Genomic DNA, 15,497 nt, shown 5'->3' on the forward strand with positions numbered 1-15,497 from the left:
CATCGCAGTAGATACAAGACTGATCCCTTCAATATGGCCACTGAATCGGCCTCACGCAAAATGACGCGTTTCTTCCATCTCCGGTCGTGTAGTTCACGCCTTGACACGAACCGGAAGTGGAAGAGAAGCGCTACCCTTTTAAAATGAAGACACGCACTGGCTCGTATTGTTGCCGGGACAATTGACCGGGCGCATTTGTAGCGCTGACGGTGAGAGTATGGTTGGCGAGACGATTGTCAAAGGGTTGTGTGTGCATTGAATTGGTGGGAATAGGCTTATAGCACACTTTTTTCCAACAAAACGAAATGTAAAGAAAAGGGGTGTGAATGCGCTCTTGGCTCTAGATGGCTAGCATCAGATCTTTAATACGTCATGGAAGGATACAAACCTCTTGATGTTTAAATTCGTTTCAGATTCAAATCTGAGTTGTAGTATAACGGTGGATATATTGGTTGAATTTGTGGTGTTGGTAGAGGATTTTGGTGTGACACATTTGCGTTTTCATTGTATATATATGTCTGTCTCCGCAGATGAAGGTGTGAGCAACAGAGGTGCTTACAGATGGGAAGAATAGTGTACATAGCACAATTAAGTGAGAGCTGGTATGCGGGCCTGTGGCTCTCACTCGGTAAATAACCTTGATAACCTCACGTTATGTGGTTATTTCAACTTAGTTGATTTTAACTTCGACTACCTGTCTTGACTTTGAGGATGGGAATGGGTGATGTCTCTCATGAATTACCAGCCTTGTCTTTCTTTCTTCCTTTTTTGCATATTCGCAGTCACTCTTTCTTAAGTAGAAAGGTCCAGGGAAGTGAATGCTGACCTCATATGCCCTGATGAATTTGCCGCTATCTTTAAAAAAGGCAATGAAACATGTTGGCCATCCTTGATGTGGTTATACAACATGACTGTGTTTTTAACCTTGGGATAATTCACGCAATGAAATAAAGAAACTGGAAGTATAGACGTGAGTTAGACCTAATTTTACTTGAGACTTCACAGGTCTCTTTTCCTTTGGGGTTTTGCTTATATTCTTTCAAAAATATTTTTTTCACACTTCTTTGTTCTGGACACAACTTTTTTCTTTATGAGAAAGCTATCAATGATGATACAATTGTGGGCAAGCTGGTGAGTACCTGCCAGCAGCTCCTCTGGTGGTGCGCACGTGAGATACTTTCTCATTTCTCCACATTTTTTCTCTGCACCTCATCATTTTTATGAGATATATTTTCTTTTGATGGGTGTTGGTTGAGTGACTTCATTTGTGGCTGGTCTTTTCACATTTTGGGAATTATTAAATACTAAGTTGCATGGCACAGGGGATTTATTCAGAGTTCATGAAAAGAACGACTGATTTAGGGGTAATAGATTTATATATTACCCTATAAGTAATCCTACGTATTCACATGTAAAAACTGTTGGAAAGTGCCGTTTCTTTTTCCAGGTCTTTGTTGTTGGATTAAAAACAATAGGTGTCTGGTGGCCTGGGAGAGAATCTACACCGTTCCCTGTTAAACCAGTTTTCCCTACACGGAGGTCTACATTTCCCACTTTCCTGTGTTGTGCAGATTGTTGCCTAGCAAGAAGTGAAGTTTGGCCAAAGTCAGTCATGGTCAACCTGCATGATCCCTACCTTCCTAAAGAAAAGCCAAAGAAAAAGAGAAGAAAGATAGCAGATGCGCCTCCTCCTGAATGGAGGACTGCGAGGTGAAACTTATACTTTGGTTCCCACTTCCCACCACTACCCTAAAAGCAGAATGAATACACAACTCTCAAACCAGAACTTCGTATCCATCTGGGCTTCAAAAAGAGACTTTGTCACCACCAGCTGGAAGAGGTGCTTTAGGAGGCACATATTACTACCTGCGCTACCAATGGAGCTAAGCCTTACATATAGAACAAGTCATACTGCTGCACCCTATCATGGCAGATAGAGGAAGCTGAACTGCGATGGGCCCCTTAGATAGCAGACAATGAAGAAAGTCAAGTTGACTTAAGCTTGCATCAAGGATATCTCAAGGGACTATGCTACCCAGAAGCTACAAGGATTCTGCATCCATGGTGACCAAAAGCACACTAAGAAGCATTAAAACATGGCTTGTTGGTGACCCTGCACTTCAACGCCTGAGGGATACAGGTTTTTCCTGTTCACTCCTAGTCTTCTAATTGTATCCTGGTCGCTTTAGCCAGATGTTCTGAATCCAGAAAATTTGGAATCAAGTCACTAACCTTTACAGTTGCATAGAATTGTGAATTTTAGGTTATGTTTTTCCTCAGACACTAAATAAACAGCATCCTGGACTAAACAAAATCATGACCCTGTCAGTTACATTTTGAGATAAGAGATCAATCTTTAGTGAGTGCTGTCTCATTCCAGCACCTTGCCCCCTTTTTAAAAACTGAGAGATCAGCTGCCCCTTAAATGGTGTTCCATCACTGACTCTGCCCAGTGCCTCAGATTCCCAATGGTTATGGTAATTAGGATTCAGACTATTGAACAAACCAGCTGTTGGCACCATGAACATTTTGCACACTTAGGTGGAACTAATGTTGGAGTTTTGGGTGGTGGGTGTCTGGGCCTGTACATTTCTGTGACTCTTTTGTGGGAAACTTGGCAACACAGACCTATACCCACTGAGCTGCTCACACTGCAGTCTACACCCAAGATTTCCAAGGATATAGGCATAGCACATTGAATATGATAGTCTGTTTCTTTCTGTTGGCAGCTGCACCATTATCTCACTGGTCAATGGCACAGCTCTAAGTCAGGTTCTGGTGCAAACAAAGAATATGCCTCCCTGCCCTCTTGTTGGGAAGTAAAACTGGACATTGACTTGATAAATGCACAGTTGTGCTAAATCTGGAGATTCAAATGCACAAATGGATCAATTTGTTTATCCAGTTGTAGAGAACTGGTACTGTTGACCATGGAATGGCCAACCATGAATAATGTACAGGAACTAAAGATTTCATCAGGTTTAAAAGAACCGGCCTCTGCTCCGGATCACTGCATTTTTTTTTCTCCAGGTGCAATTACATAAATATAAACATATTTGTACTAATTTATTATAAATTTGAATAAACATTTTCAATGTTCCCAATAATTTACCTCAGGGCGATCTCCACTCCGACTGTGGAGTCACCTTATGGGAAAGTATAGGGAAGAGTAAAAAGGTTTATTTAACTCGAGCAATTACTAAAAATAGTTTAATGTTAAATATTAATGTAAATTAACTTTATATAGTCATTTTAAATGTAGAAAAAAATAAAAAATGCCATAGCATCATTAACTTGACTTTCAATTAAATCTTTAGTTTAAACATATTAAATCGAAAATATTTTTCTGAGGTTTAAATTAAAAAAAAAAATTCCCACATTAAGATGTTTTGTATTTGTGTTATGCATTTATAATTATTAAATTCAATGTACAGAATTACATATTTTAATAAAAGTTAATGTTACATTCATTTACAAATTTAACATTTTGTCCTATGGGATTTTATTTTAAGTCCCTACTATTGTTATTTAAGTGTGTTGCAGTACCAGTGGTTGGCCATGTGTGATGCTGGGCATACTCACTTAATGGTGTGATTTACTACTGCTTTGAGGTTGCGTTTTAGCTGCAGTATATTTAGAAGTACAGTTTCAGTTTATGAATATCGATGAACTTACTCTTTTATGGATGGGTGCATGTTGCTCCCTAAACCCCTCCTTTAAACCTGTCCATACTCGTCTCCAAACCCTTCCATTTAGTTGCAAGTATGCCTCTTGTTCCAGACACTCTCCAAGTGCCTCTCACATTTACTACAAAGAGCCCGATTACGATGCGGGCTGAAATGTCTCCGACCGTCGGTCGGAGCCCTTCAGACCACATCGTGATCGGCTAGTCTGATTCCTTTCTGACCGACCCATTTTGATGGGGTCGGTCGGGAGGGAATCCGAATCGAATTTCTGAATGGCCTCTGACGGGCTCGGAGAGCCCATCCGCCATTCGGAAAGCCTTCAGTAATCCCTCGGCCAGCTCTTTTCGGCCAAGGGATTATGATGGTAGATTCCTATAGCCTTTCTGTGCTGGACTTTTCGACACAAAGGCTTTGGGAATCTGTCTTTGGGGGCCCTCAGCAGGGCCCCATGGGTGCTAGGCTGCCGAATGGCAGCGGTGCCCCCCTGTTGATCCCTGCACCTATCCTCTTTACAATGAGAGCATGGATTTTTGCTCGGAATGCATGCTCCCATTGTAAAGTATAGGATTGCAACCGAACAGGGTTTGGTCGCATCCTACTTGCTGGGCTGGAACCGATGACGGGAGGTCGTTCGGTTCCGGTTCCCAAACGATTTCGGACTGACTCCAGTCTGTCCGACATTGTAATTGAGCCCCAAGTAGTAAACTTACATGTGTGAGGATTACCCCGTAGAAAAGATAGGAAAGGTAGAGTTGGAGATTTACACTTGCACATCTGTGAATAGCATTTTGTAGTACTTTAGTAGCACTATTGTAGTACTAGTAAACATACAACAAATGTAGTTTATGAAAAGGTCCCCTACTCTATAACTACGTATATGGCTGAGTAGCCAGGTGTTACATTCATGCTGACACATCTTAGGTGTAAGGTATAACCCCTTTGCACTATACTTGCACTTGTAGGTACTATAAATACCCAAAGGAGCATGCACAATTGCCCCACATCCCATGAGTAAAAAGGGATGCAACAGCAACTACTCAATTACCCTCTTTTGCAAGGTGTGCAGAATGGTACAGATGTGCATTCTACTATGTGTATTCCTGGCTGCGCATGCTGAAATTTAGTTTAGGCATTTAAGGCTTTCTATGATTTTACATAATGCACATTTGTCTCAACAGCATGGCCCTGGCAAACTGGACTTGGTGAATGTTTAACAACTCAAACAAAGCACATCCAAGTAATCCAATATTCGTGCAGTCTACATTCCACCTTATATGCAACATACTAAGTAGACAAAAATCATGACATAACATGCTCCTTTAACATTTGGCAAGTTATCTACATCAGCTTTTCAAGCTACCGCAGCTTCGTTTAACACGCGATCAAGAAAAAAATAAAGTGTAAAATAATGATCAAAAAACGTGAGAAAGGGCAATACCCAGTAAATGTTTTAGAAACATAACTTCTCTCTGTGGCCGTGACAAAAGAAATGCCATCACAGGCATAACGTTGGCCTTCCCGGGTACTATCTGCCCATTATACACTTATTTGAAATCACTGGATCTCAGGCGATATACTATTACAGACCATAGCAATTAAAGATGCAAACTGATATCTGTTTCTGTGTGCAAATACAGGAGCAACATAGAGCTCTCACAGAGTAAGCAGGTTTACGTTCTGAAACATAAGAATGTGACATCAAGACAATTAAGCACCTTCGAATAAAGTCCCCAATGTGTCATTTGATCCCAGCACTTTTCAGAGAAATGCACTTCAGTTAAGTTAGGAAAGTAAGTAGCAAGATAAAGCCAAGATTAGAGTTAGGTGCACATTTAGTTCGAATTAATATTAGGAGCAGTGATGGTCCCAATGCTCCACGCTGCAGCTCTATTGAGACGAAACATCAAGTAAGGCAGAGTGGAACAGGCAAAGGGAATTGTATACAGCAGCTGATATGAATACAAAGCAGTCCCCTGGCTGGAGTGTAGGATGACAAGGATGCACGTTCACCAATACAACGTGGGGGTCTGAATGCATCACCTTCAATGCCCTTGAAGCTCATGGCCCTGACTCCAAGCGCTTGGAACAGGGGGCAATATTTACTACACCCAGTAAAAACCGATACCTCCGGATGAGGCAGCTCCTGGTGAGGTAAATAACTCATATTCTGCGTTTTTTCTCTGGAATGAGGCATAGAAAAAGATTTGGTATCTATTGCACCGAAATGTGAATGTTTCCCCTTTTACTGGGCCTATTTCCCCGATAAACCTCGCCAGGCATTACCTGGCAAAATATGTCGGTGGAAAACGGCGTGGTGTGCACTCTAAATGTTGATCCCCTCCATAACCAGGGACTATGACTATTAACTAGAAACCAAAACCATATTAAACTCTATTGAAACATTTCCAAATGTCTGCAATGAATTAAAAATAAAACTGCTTATACAACAATGTGACACTAAAAGATGCCGATGTGCTGCTTAGCACGTACTACAAATAGCATGCCGAGCGGCTACATTTGTTACATCCTTCCATTTACATTGCCAATTAAGATGTGTTCTTATTTGGCAAGCCATGCAAATTTAGCAGTCAGAACTCAGAGGGTCTAAGTCTTACTCGTGTTAATTCCTTTCCTAACTTACTGATTGTGTGTTTTCTTTTCTCCTGACAGTGTGAAGTCAGGAAACCTCCCATCCTTTTTCAGTGTCTGGAGATTACGAAGAGTTTCCACAAACACCCTGAGTTATGTGACCTTCCCACAAACACCCATTTCCTGCAGCAATCACAGATCCACTGAACCTAATGCACTGTGACCCCACCTCACACATTCCTCAAGGTTGATTGAGTGACTTTATTGTTACTTTTCACATAAGGACTGCAATGAATGTACAGTATGTGCCTACTGGAAACATGTTAGATCTATTTCAGTCCCAGAAGGACAACATAAAAACATGCTTTACTTAGAGTTTTTGTTTGCTGTTGTACGTAACAAACACTCCATTAATCACCATTCGAGGGTAATGTTGGAAATATATAATTAAAAAAGATCCTCGTTGTAAACTAACCTGTTGGTAGGTGTCCTTACTCGCATAATTACATAGATAAACAAACCTCCTATGTGAAGAAAAAGTGCAATAGAAATTAGATGTGCGAAAGCATCCTTCCCAAACCACTACATGTGTGTACAATCTGTTCACCAATGGTTTCTTGGCTCTAAGTGTGTAGGTCTTAATGCGAATGAATACAAGGTAGGGTTGGAAAACCAGTGGACAAGAGCAACGAACGCCATTTTAAGGGGTCCCCAGATAACAAGCATTGGCATAGGCAATAGGTCTTGCCTTTCGGGACTTTATAAGTGTTTAGCCATGCTGCACATAATCCAGGGTGCTGTGCAGCCAGGAATTGACGAGCTACACAATTACTACACACTGGGTCATGCAGTATGATTCAGGAATACATGCTTTCCCCAGGGAACATTTAGGGACACATTCTAAGGCTTTTTAGTGCATAGTTAGAAAGAAAAGTGCCTTTATGCAAGTCAACTGCAGTGTAAGATTCTGTGTGTGTCTGCATCATTAAAGTACTGAACAGCATATGAAAAAAAGCAGTGAAGTAATTTCCAATGGTAGAGACGTCACATCCCTCCTCCCCCTGGCCTCTATTCACCAGGCGCCCTTCTCCAGAGTTTTCCATTCAAAATACTTCTCACATCATCCGTTTAACAACAAGCCCCCGGCCCGCTTTCTGTCCCAGCCCAATGGGTATAGAACCACTGGACATAGCAAATATAAAATGCTCCCATTTGTCACAAAGAATAAACATGGACGGTGTTGGCATCACTTAATCTCCGCACACCTAAAAGCAAACAAATTAACCTAACTGGCTTTTGTAAAGTGCTCCAAAACCTTCAGGTCAGTCGAGTTCGCGCTCTATAAAAAAATGCACCCAAAAATGTATCTGAACTTGTGTAATGTAACTAGCGCGCATGTTAAGTGCTCTAATATCTTCAGGTCACTCCAGTTGACACAATACAATAAAAAGCGTCAAAATAGAGGACAAACTAAGGGTTAAATCTCATTTCCTAGAATACAGTGAGGAAGTAAGGTTGAGAGCGGAATTCTACAAATGCTCAGTGAGGACTTATTATATAGATCCATAGCATCAGTGGAACCTGTTATTTACCTAGCGTTAGACTGCAAACACTGGGAGAGATCCCTTCTTTTACGCTTTGGAGCCGGAACGATCTGGTGGCTTCTGTGTTTTAACAGAGATTCTGGTTTATTGGGGGATTTAGCTCTGCCCTGCCCATCCGATAATTTAACAGAACAATTACTGTTGCACTTTCTTTTTTTTGTCGTTTTAATTTTTTTTCGTACAGACATTTTCTTAAACCTTTACTAAAGAACAAGGGGAATCGCATTTGTAGAGAAGCTTTGTTTCACCTACAATTACTGAATTTCCCGAATTTCTTTTTGCGTCCGTTCCTTATTTAAATCTGCAGTAAGAACTAGTAATATATTGGACATGTAAATACGATCATTTCATTCTTAGATAAATCTGTTATTGGCTTACATATATGTCTGTATTTTTATAAATGTTATTTATTGACTGTTTTATTACATGAATTTTACAATTGTCAAATTTTAAGCTAAAAGACGATTAATGTGACAAGGTATATGAACTATCTAGCCTTGGTAGCTACCAATTTACGTGTTCCTTGATTGATGATGTTATCTTCTTTTTTGACAAGTTGTTAGAAATGGGGGTCTCTAGTTGGCAGTGGTAGGTACCTTTGTCCAAGTAGGAAACCTTGCTTCTAGCCAGGGTAAGAGGGATACACACTCTAGATAAAGCCTACTCACCCCCTGGGTAGCTTGTCACGAGCAGATAGGCTTATCCCAAAGGCAATGTGTAATGTATTTGTACTCAAAACATACAGTAATACAGTGATAACACACAAACTGACACCACACCAATTTACAAAAATAAAGTATCTTTATTGAAACTCAACAAGACCAAACCAACAAAAATCCAACATACATGTAATAAGAATATGACTTTTCAAAGTTTCCATCAACTTGGTCCATAGAAAACTGTGGATGTGTGATTCTACACAAAGTACCTGTAGATGTGCCAAATGTCACAAGGCCAAACAGATGCAGAGAAGGGAAGCATCGAAACAAAGTGATGCATCCTTTCCTGAGTCCTTAGAGAGGCGATGCAACAGTTCTGCTGCACGCAGGAGAAGTGATGCATCGAATCTGGACTGTAAGGGGAAGTGATGCGTCCACTCCAAGATGATTCTGGATTGCGGATGATACGTTGGAAAAACTTGCTGCACAGGTGCGATGCGTGGAAATTCAGGATGCTTCGGCGATCGATGCGGCAGCAAGTGCTGTGGCGTCGGTTTCATCACCCACGACAGGTGCTGCGTCGTATCTGCAGCTGAGCGGCGTGGAGATTCTTCTCACATGTTTGTGCTGCGTTGGGAAAAACAGGCACAAGAACGGCGATGCGTTGATTTTTCTCAGTTCTTCAGGCTTCATCCAGTTACCAACAGCAGGAACAACCTCCAGAGGCCCAGAACTGGAACCGGCACCTCCTGGCAGGTCAGAACTCTCAGCAGCAGAGTTCAAGAGAGCTGAGGGTGAAGTCTTTGTGTCCCTGAGATTTCAGAACAGGAGGCCCGCACACAGGTCATTGGAGATTCTTCTTCAAGCAGGTTTACAGAAAAAGTTCCAGTCTTTCTCCTTTCCCTGACAGAAACAGCAACTGCAGGCCAACCCCATGCGGCACACAGCAAAGGGGCAGCACTGCATTTCACAGCTCTTCAGCTCTTCTTTTTGGCAAAGGTTCCTCTTGAGTCCAGAAGTGATCTAAAGTTCTGGGGTTTAAGGTCTACTCCTTATACCCCAGTTTTGTCTTTGTTCTCTTTGTGCAAGGGTCTCTGAGCCCAGTCCAAACGAGTTCTGTCCTCATTGGTGCAGTATGACCACAGGGGGTGGAGACAGAATTGTGCAAGGGAGACAGTCCCTATTCAGGTGCAAGGAAATCTCCTCCCATTACTCTAAATGCAGCCAAGCCCATTTAGCTCAGCTGAGTCATCGAGGAAGGGCCAGGCATACCTCAACCCCCCTAGTGGCTGACTACAGTGAATGCACATTCCCAGCCCCTGTCACTCCAAAACCAGACAATCAATCCATAAACTGTCAGAGGCGCACAGAATAGTTAAACAAGAAAATGCCTACTTTCTAAAAGCGGCATTTTCAAACACAATTTAAAAACATCTTTACTAAAAGGTGTGTTAGTAAATTCTGAGTTCAGAGAGCCTAGACTTTATTTCTCTATCTTGTCCCAATAGAAAGTTATAGTAGTAAGATGTTACAAAGTATATCCCATTCTATCCTATGGGGCAGATAGCCTTTCAATAGTGAAAAACGAAATACAATGTATTTCACTATCCAGACATATCACACACACCAGTACATGTCCTACCTTTTACATACACTGCACCCTGCCTATGGGGTACCTTTGGACTACCTTACATGTAAGAAAATGGAAGGTTAGGACCTGGAAAGTGGGTGTACTTGCCAGGTCGACATGGCAGTTTACAACTACGCAAAGACACTGAGATACCTTTTCAGGGCTACCTATGTGGGTGGCATAATCAGTGCTGTAGGCCCACTAGTAACATTTGATTTACAGACCCTTGCACACTCAGTGCGCTTTACTAAGGGCTTGCCAGTAAATCAAATATGCCAATCATGGATAACCAATCATGTTAACAATTTACACAGAGTGCATATGCACTTTAGCACTGATTAGCAGTAGTAAAGTGCCCAGAGTCCTAAAGCCAACAACAACAGGTCACAAATAGGAGGAAGTAGCACAAAGATTGGGAATAACCCTGCAAAAAGGGCCAAGTCCAATACAAGTCCACTTTACAATATCCGTAGGAATTTTATTGCCTATAACCTTATTGTTCTGCCTTTTTATTATGTGTTGTGTTCTCTGTTAAGATCTAATACGCTCAAATAAAGATTCTTTGATCTTTATCCAGATATAATAAAAAGAAGTCTCACAGTCCTGTCATGAATGTGCTTTGAAATTAGAACTCCTAGAGGAGGAGGGCAACAGGAAGAGGCAGACATGCAGCGACATGGAAGGAGGTGGGAGGGACGAATGCTGCTCCCATTTCTCAGGTAGAGGGGAAATAATGAATTAACAGGTACGGCATCGGTATTACTTAATCTCTGCACACTTAAAAACAAAAAAATTAACCTGACCTTGTGTAATGTAACTGGTGCTTTTGTAAAGTGCTTCAATATCTTTGGGCCAGTTGAGTTTACACTCTATAAAAATCCCCCCCAAAAACTGATCTGTCATTGTGTAGTGTATCTAGTGCTCATGTAGAGCACTTCAACACCTTCGGGCCGCTTGAGTTCATATCATATAAACAAGTGTCAGAAAAAATACAACCGGAGTTGCCCAAGCCTTTTCCTTAACTGTGCTGCAAGGTTGGGCTGCTGAAGGTCTAGTGATCGAGGCTCGTAAAAGCAACAAGCAGCGAAGTGGGATGAGGTTTGGGGGAATCCTCATACTTTGAAAGAGGCCATTTCAAAACAGCTGAAGCGCCTGACATTTCATCTTGGTATTTGAACAGGACGGGAGATGAAGTGACGGCCACCGAAGCTGAACCACCAAAGATGGGCAAACAGTGACATGAGCAGAAACCAAAGAAAAAAATAGTCTCCAAAATGAACAAATAAACACAGAAGCGTAATGTTAATAGCAGTTGCATGGTGTTCAGTGGGAGGAAACCAAACACAAAAGTGAGGGACAAAGAGGAAGGATTAACCACTAGCAAGGAAGCATTTTTCAACAACAATCAAAGGAGCAAATAAAAAGGCAATGGGCGGGCTGTAACCCTAGAGTGAATACAGCCAGTCTCAGTGACAGCGCATGTACTGCCTAGGCTCGACCTAAAGTGGATGCTAACTTAATTGCTCTCAGCAAAAGTATGCATTTTGAGACCGCAGAGTAAACCTGGGGTTTCATTGAGAGGCATACCCAGACCTTTACTTTGGTACATGATGAGAACCTATTTCCAGGGGTCAGTACTGATGATTATAGAGGTAGAGTCTGTTGTTCACTGCTACAAATTCTTTATTTTCAGCACCCACCTTGAAGCTGATTATGTTTTGAAAGTCCTGTAGTGAGGAAGTTCTACTTTCAAACAGAGTAAGGTCTGCAAATCATCTGCAAAGGTATATAGCTACAGTCTCCCACAATTAGTTTTTTTACTAAAAGTCTAACATATATATTAAATAAGTGAGGGGCTAGAGAGGAGCCTTGAGGGACTCCACACTTTACAGTACACTAGCTGCCAAAAAAGATGAGTTGTACAGCTTCTGCATGGTCTTCTAGTATACATTTCACCCTGTTTAGGATAACATTGGAATATTTTATTTAAGTATAAATATTGCAAGAAAGGAGTTAAAAAACATTCAAAGACTTAAAAGATTGGTAATGTTAAATCCAACAGCTGGCCATTGTTGAATTTATCATAACTAATACAGAAGAGAAGTTATAGGACTTTCTTTTCAATTAGCTAAAATATAGCCTTCTAGCAGCTTCCCCTGATTGGTCAGCCTTAACAGGCTTAGCACACCTGCTTTGATGAGGTGATAAGTGACCTACATAGAGCAGAGTTTATCTGGTGAGGGGAGCGCTGCAGCTGTAGAGAACAGACCAGAAAGGGGGCTGAGTAAATTAAACCGGGCTTCAAAGAGAGAAGGACAGTATGGAATGCCAGCCAAGCCTACCCCCTCTTCCAGTACCCCCCAGTCAGATGGCAGCCGTGAGGATGGAATTTACAGAAGGTCTGGAAGGGGAGTGTTAATCGAAATGAGCCACACCAGTAGGTTAGTTTAGCCAGGTCTTACTCTCCAGGAGTGGAATTCTCCATCTTGAATTTTAAAGTGCAGTGCTTTGTGGGACAAGAATATGCCATATTATGTAGGAAGCGGTCATGCTTTTGGGTAGCACCCTGCAACTCCTTGGACATGGGTGTCTCCCTGCCTGTCACCAAAGATCACTGAATAAATATGTGAGTGCTGCACATCAACTCAGATCTGCTACAAGGAGAAGAAGAACTGCCCTGCTGGAACCCTGGTCTGTACCCCAAAGGGTTGCACTCTCAAGGAGTGTGCCTGCTGCACACTTGGAACTACAGCCCTGTGGACTTTGCCTTGCTTCAAAAAGGATTAAGGAGTGAACTCCCTGACAGCAACAGGTAACAGAGCTTCCCTGCACCATCTCCCTCAAGAAGTCCCCAGCCTGGATTGTGTCCAGTAGACTTTTAAAGATTTTGCCAAGTGCACTGTGGGAATTGTAGTCCCAAACTTCCCAGGACCATCTCAGAGCTTCTAGACCCTTGGATTTGTGTATTTGACACTTTGAACCCTCAAGAAGAACTTCAGGAAGAAGTTCCAAAATGTTGGAGAAGTTTGGAGCAACTTTTGGAAAAAGCTCCAGAAGTGGAGTGAAGCCGGCTACCTTCAGCCACAACCCGGCATGGATTTCAGGTGGATTTCAGGTTTATCCCTCTGAAAGTTCTGGAGCTCAATACTTCATGAGTTGACCGGGTGCTCCCCCTAAACCAAGCCTACCGCTGTGAATCCAACCTGACAAAGTGTCTTGCTCTCCGTTGAGAGCAAATCCTCTAGAAAAGTTTCTAAGTGTGAAGGTAAGATTTTTATCGGAGCCTCCTGCTTAGTGTATTTGACCAGGGCTCCATCGCGGTCGACCTCAAAGGTTTACTTTGTCCTGGCCAAGCGCGACTAGATGTTCAAAGTTGCCGCTATATGTTTTTAAGCACTAGAAAGTGTTTAATCTTTAAAAATTCATATCTCCGGTTCCCTATAGCGGATTTTTGTCGTTTGAGTGTCATTTTAAAGAAACAAATATTTTCTATTCTTATAAATTGGTGTGGGAATTTTATTGTGTTGTCTTACTTAGTCAATGTATTGGTATTTTTAAATGCTTTACATACTTGTCTACTGGGTTAAGCCTGCCTGCTCGCAGCCAGCTATGAAAAGTTGAGCTAGGGGCTAATGGTTTTGAGACCTCAACTGCGTTAGTGGCCTTATTGCTAGTGGTAGGTGCATACTTACTCATACTAATAATCCACCTTCCAACACTAATGCCTTATCAATGTCTTCTTAGATGATCTATAAATGACAGTAGCACAGATAGTATCACATGTGTTGGGCGAAAGCCTGCTTGTTGAGAATCAAAGTAGTTATCAGCCCACAGATGGCTGCAGAACTATGTGCAACATGGGCTTTTAACATTTTGGGATCATATGCTAGCAGGAAGATGGGCCGATACTTGTTAAGAATGAAAGGATCCTCACCCTGTTTCTTTAGTAATGGAATCACAATGCATTTATAAAACATTCAGGAACTATGCGCTGTGTGAATGAGGTCTTGTGGGTGGGCATCTACGGTCCTGTGATTGCCGTTGCAATAAGTTTCATAGGAGTCATGGGTCTAAAGGAGACCCAGACTTTTGTCATCATACTTGGAATTTAGATAAGATTGTATGGTTAATTTAATTATTTAATGATTCAGCTTCACTTGATTCTATGATAATACTTTCTCCGATTTGCTGCTGCTTTATCGATAAAAAAGTTATTCCGTTTTTTCAAAAATTCTTGTCTCTCCCTAAACCTGATCTCCCCAAGCCCCTTCTTTCTCCTCCCTAATCCCCTCCCATTTTGTAGTAAGTATTCCCCAATTTCCGAGTTCTCCCTTGGTCCCTCACACAGTTACTACTAAAACATATGTATATGTGTGTGGAGATCTCCACTCAGAAAAGATATGAGAGGCAGAGACCTACACAAGTAGTTTTGCGAATAGCATTTTGTAGTACCTGAGTGGTACTATTGTAATACTACAAAGCAGTGCAGTTTCTCAATACGACGTACCAGTAAATAATGGCCACAAGCTTTAGGTACTGCTGACAACATAAGCTCAGTGTCATGATCTTGGAAATTAAAATATAAAAATGCTTTTTACCACATATGATTTGTGTAGATAAATGTACAAATGGTTAAAAAGATGTGGATAAAACTCAGGATTTTGTAATCTGTATATTTAAGTGTGGTCTTTAAACATTAAAGGGTTCATTCAGACCCAAGTGTGGTGTCCAATGAGGCTATTGTAATGGTAGAAGCCTTGTCCCATTTAACATTGTGGCAAACTCCTCCATTTTTTTTAGTTGGCTTCTATAATAGTAATCTATTTATGATGAAAGTGCACTTTTTACAAATTCCCAAGAATTTATTTTCCAGCAAATGGAAACAATACATTGCTATGATACATAGGGATGTCTCTACTTTCTCATTTGTACCATTGTTTTGTTTTCATGGTCGGTTTCACATGGAGGTTCTGGATAGAGAAACTATGCATCATCAGAACAGTCCTAAATAGGGCACATCAGCTGATGCATTAAATAAATTGACCCTGTGGCGGACGAGCCTGTCTTTGATTGACCGCTGGTGTAAGTCACAGGTTCCCACTGATGGCTAATCAGAGGTTTCCCTACCTCTAGATGATGGTGGAGAAATTGTGAGCTCAGAGGGGAAACTGAATTATAGATGTGCAATGGTTCTCCTTTTCACCAAACTATAAATGATGCCAGCTAGAAACTGCTTCTAGGTTTGCACTCCCAAAACTTTATTGCTGGTGAAAATTTAGTGACTTAGCACCTTACAAGCAATCTTAATACCATTTAACAAAGATCTACC

The 15,497-nt window shown here is 41.5% G+C and overlaps 1 protein-coding gene across 2 annotated transcripts in view; it reads right to left on the reverse strand.

Annotated features, from left to right (window-relative positions):
• Nucleotides 1-15,497, reverse strand: part of PTPRR (protein tyrosine phosphatase receptor type R) — an 813,462-nt gene that overhangs the window by 163,712 nt on the left and 634,253 nt on the right. The gene's annotated exons all lie outside the window — the stretch shown is intronic.

This window comes from Triturus cristatus, chromosome 4_1, assembly GCF_964204655.1.
Source record: "Triturus cristatus chromosome 4_1, aTriCri1.1, whole genome shotgun sequence".
Taxonomy (NCBI): Eukaryota; Metazoa; Chordata; class Amphibia; order Caudata; family Salamandridae; genus Triturus; species Triturus cristatus.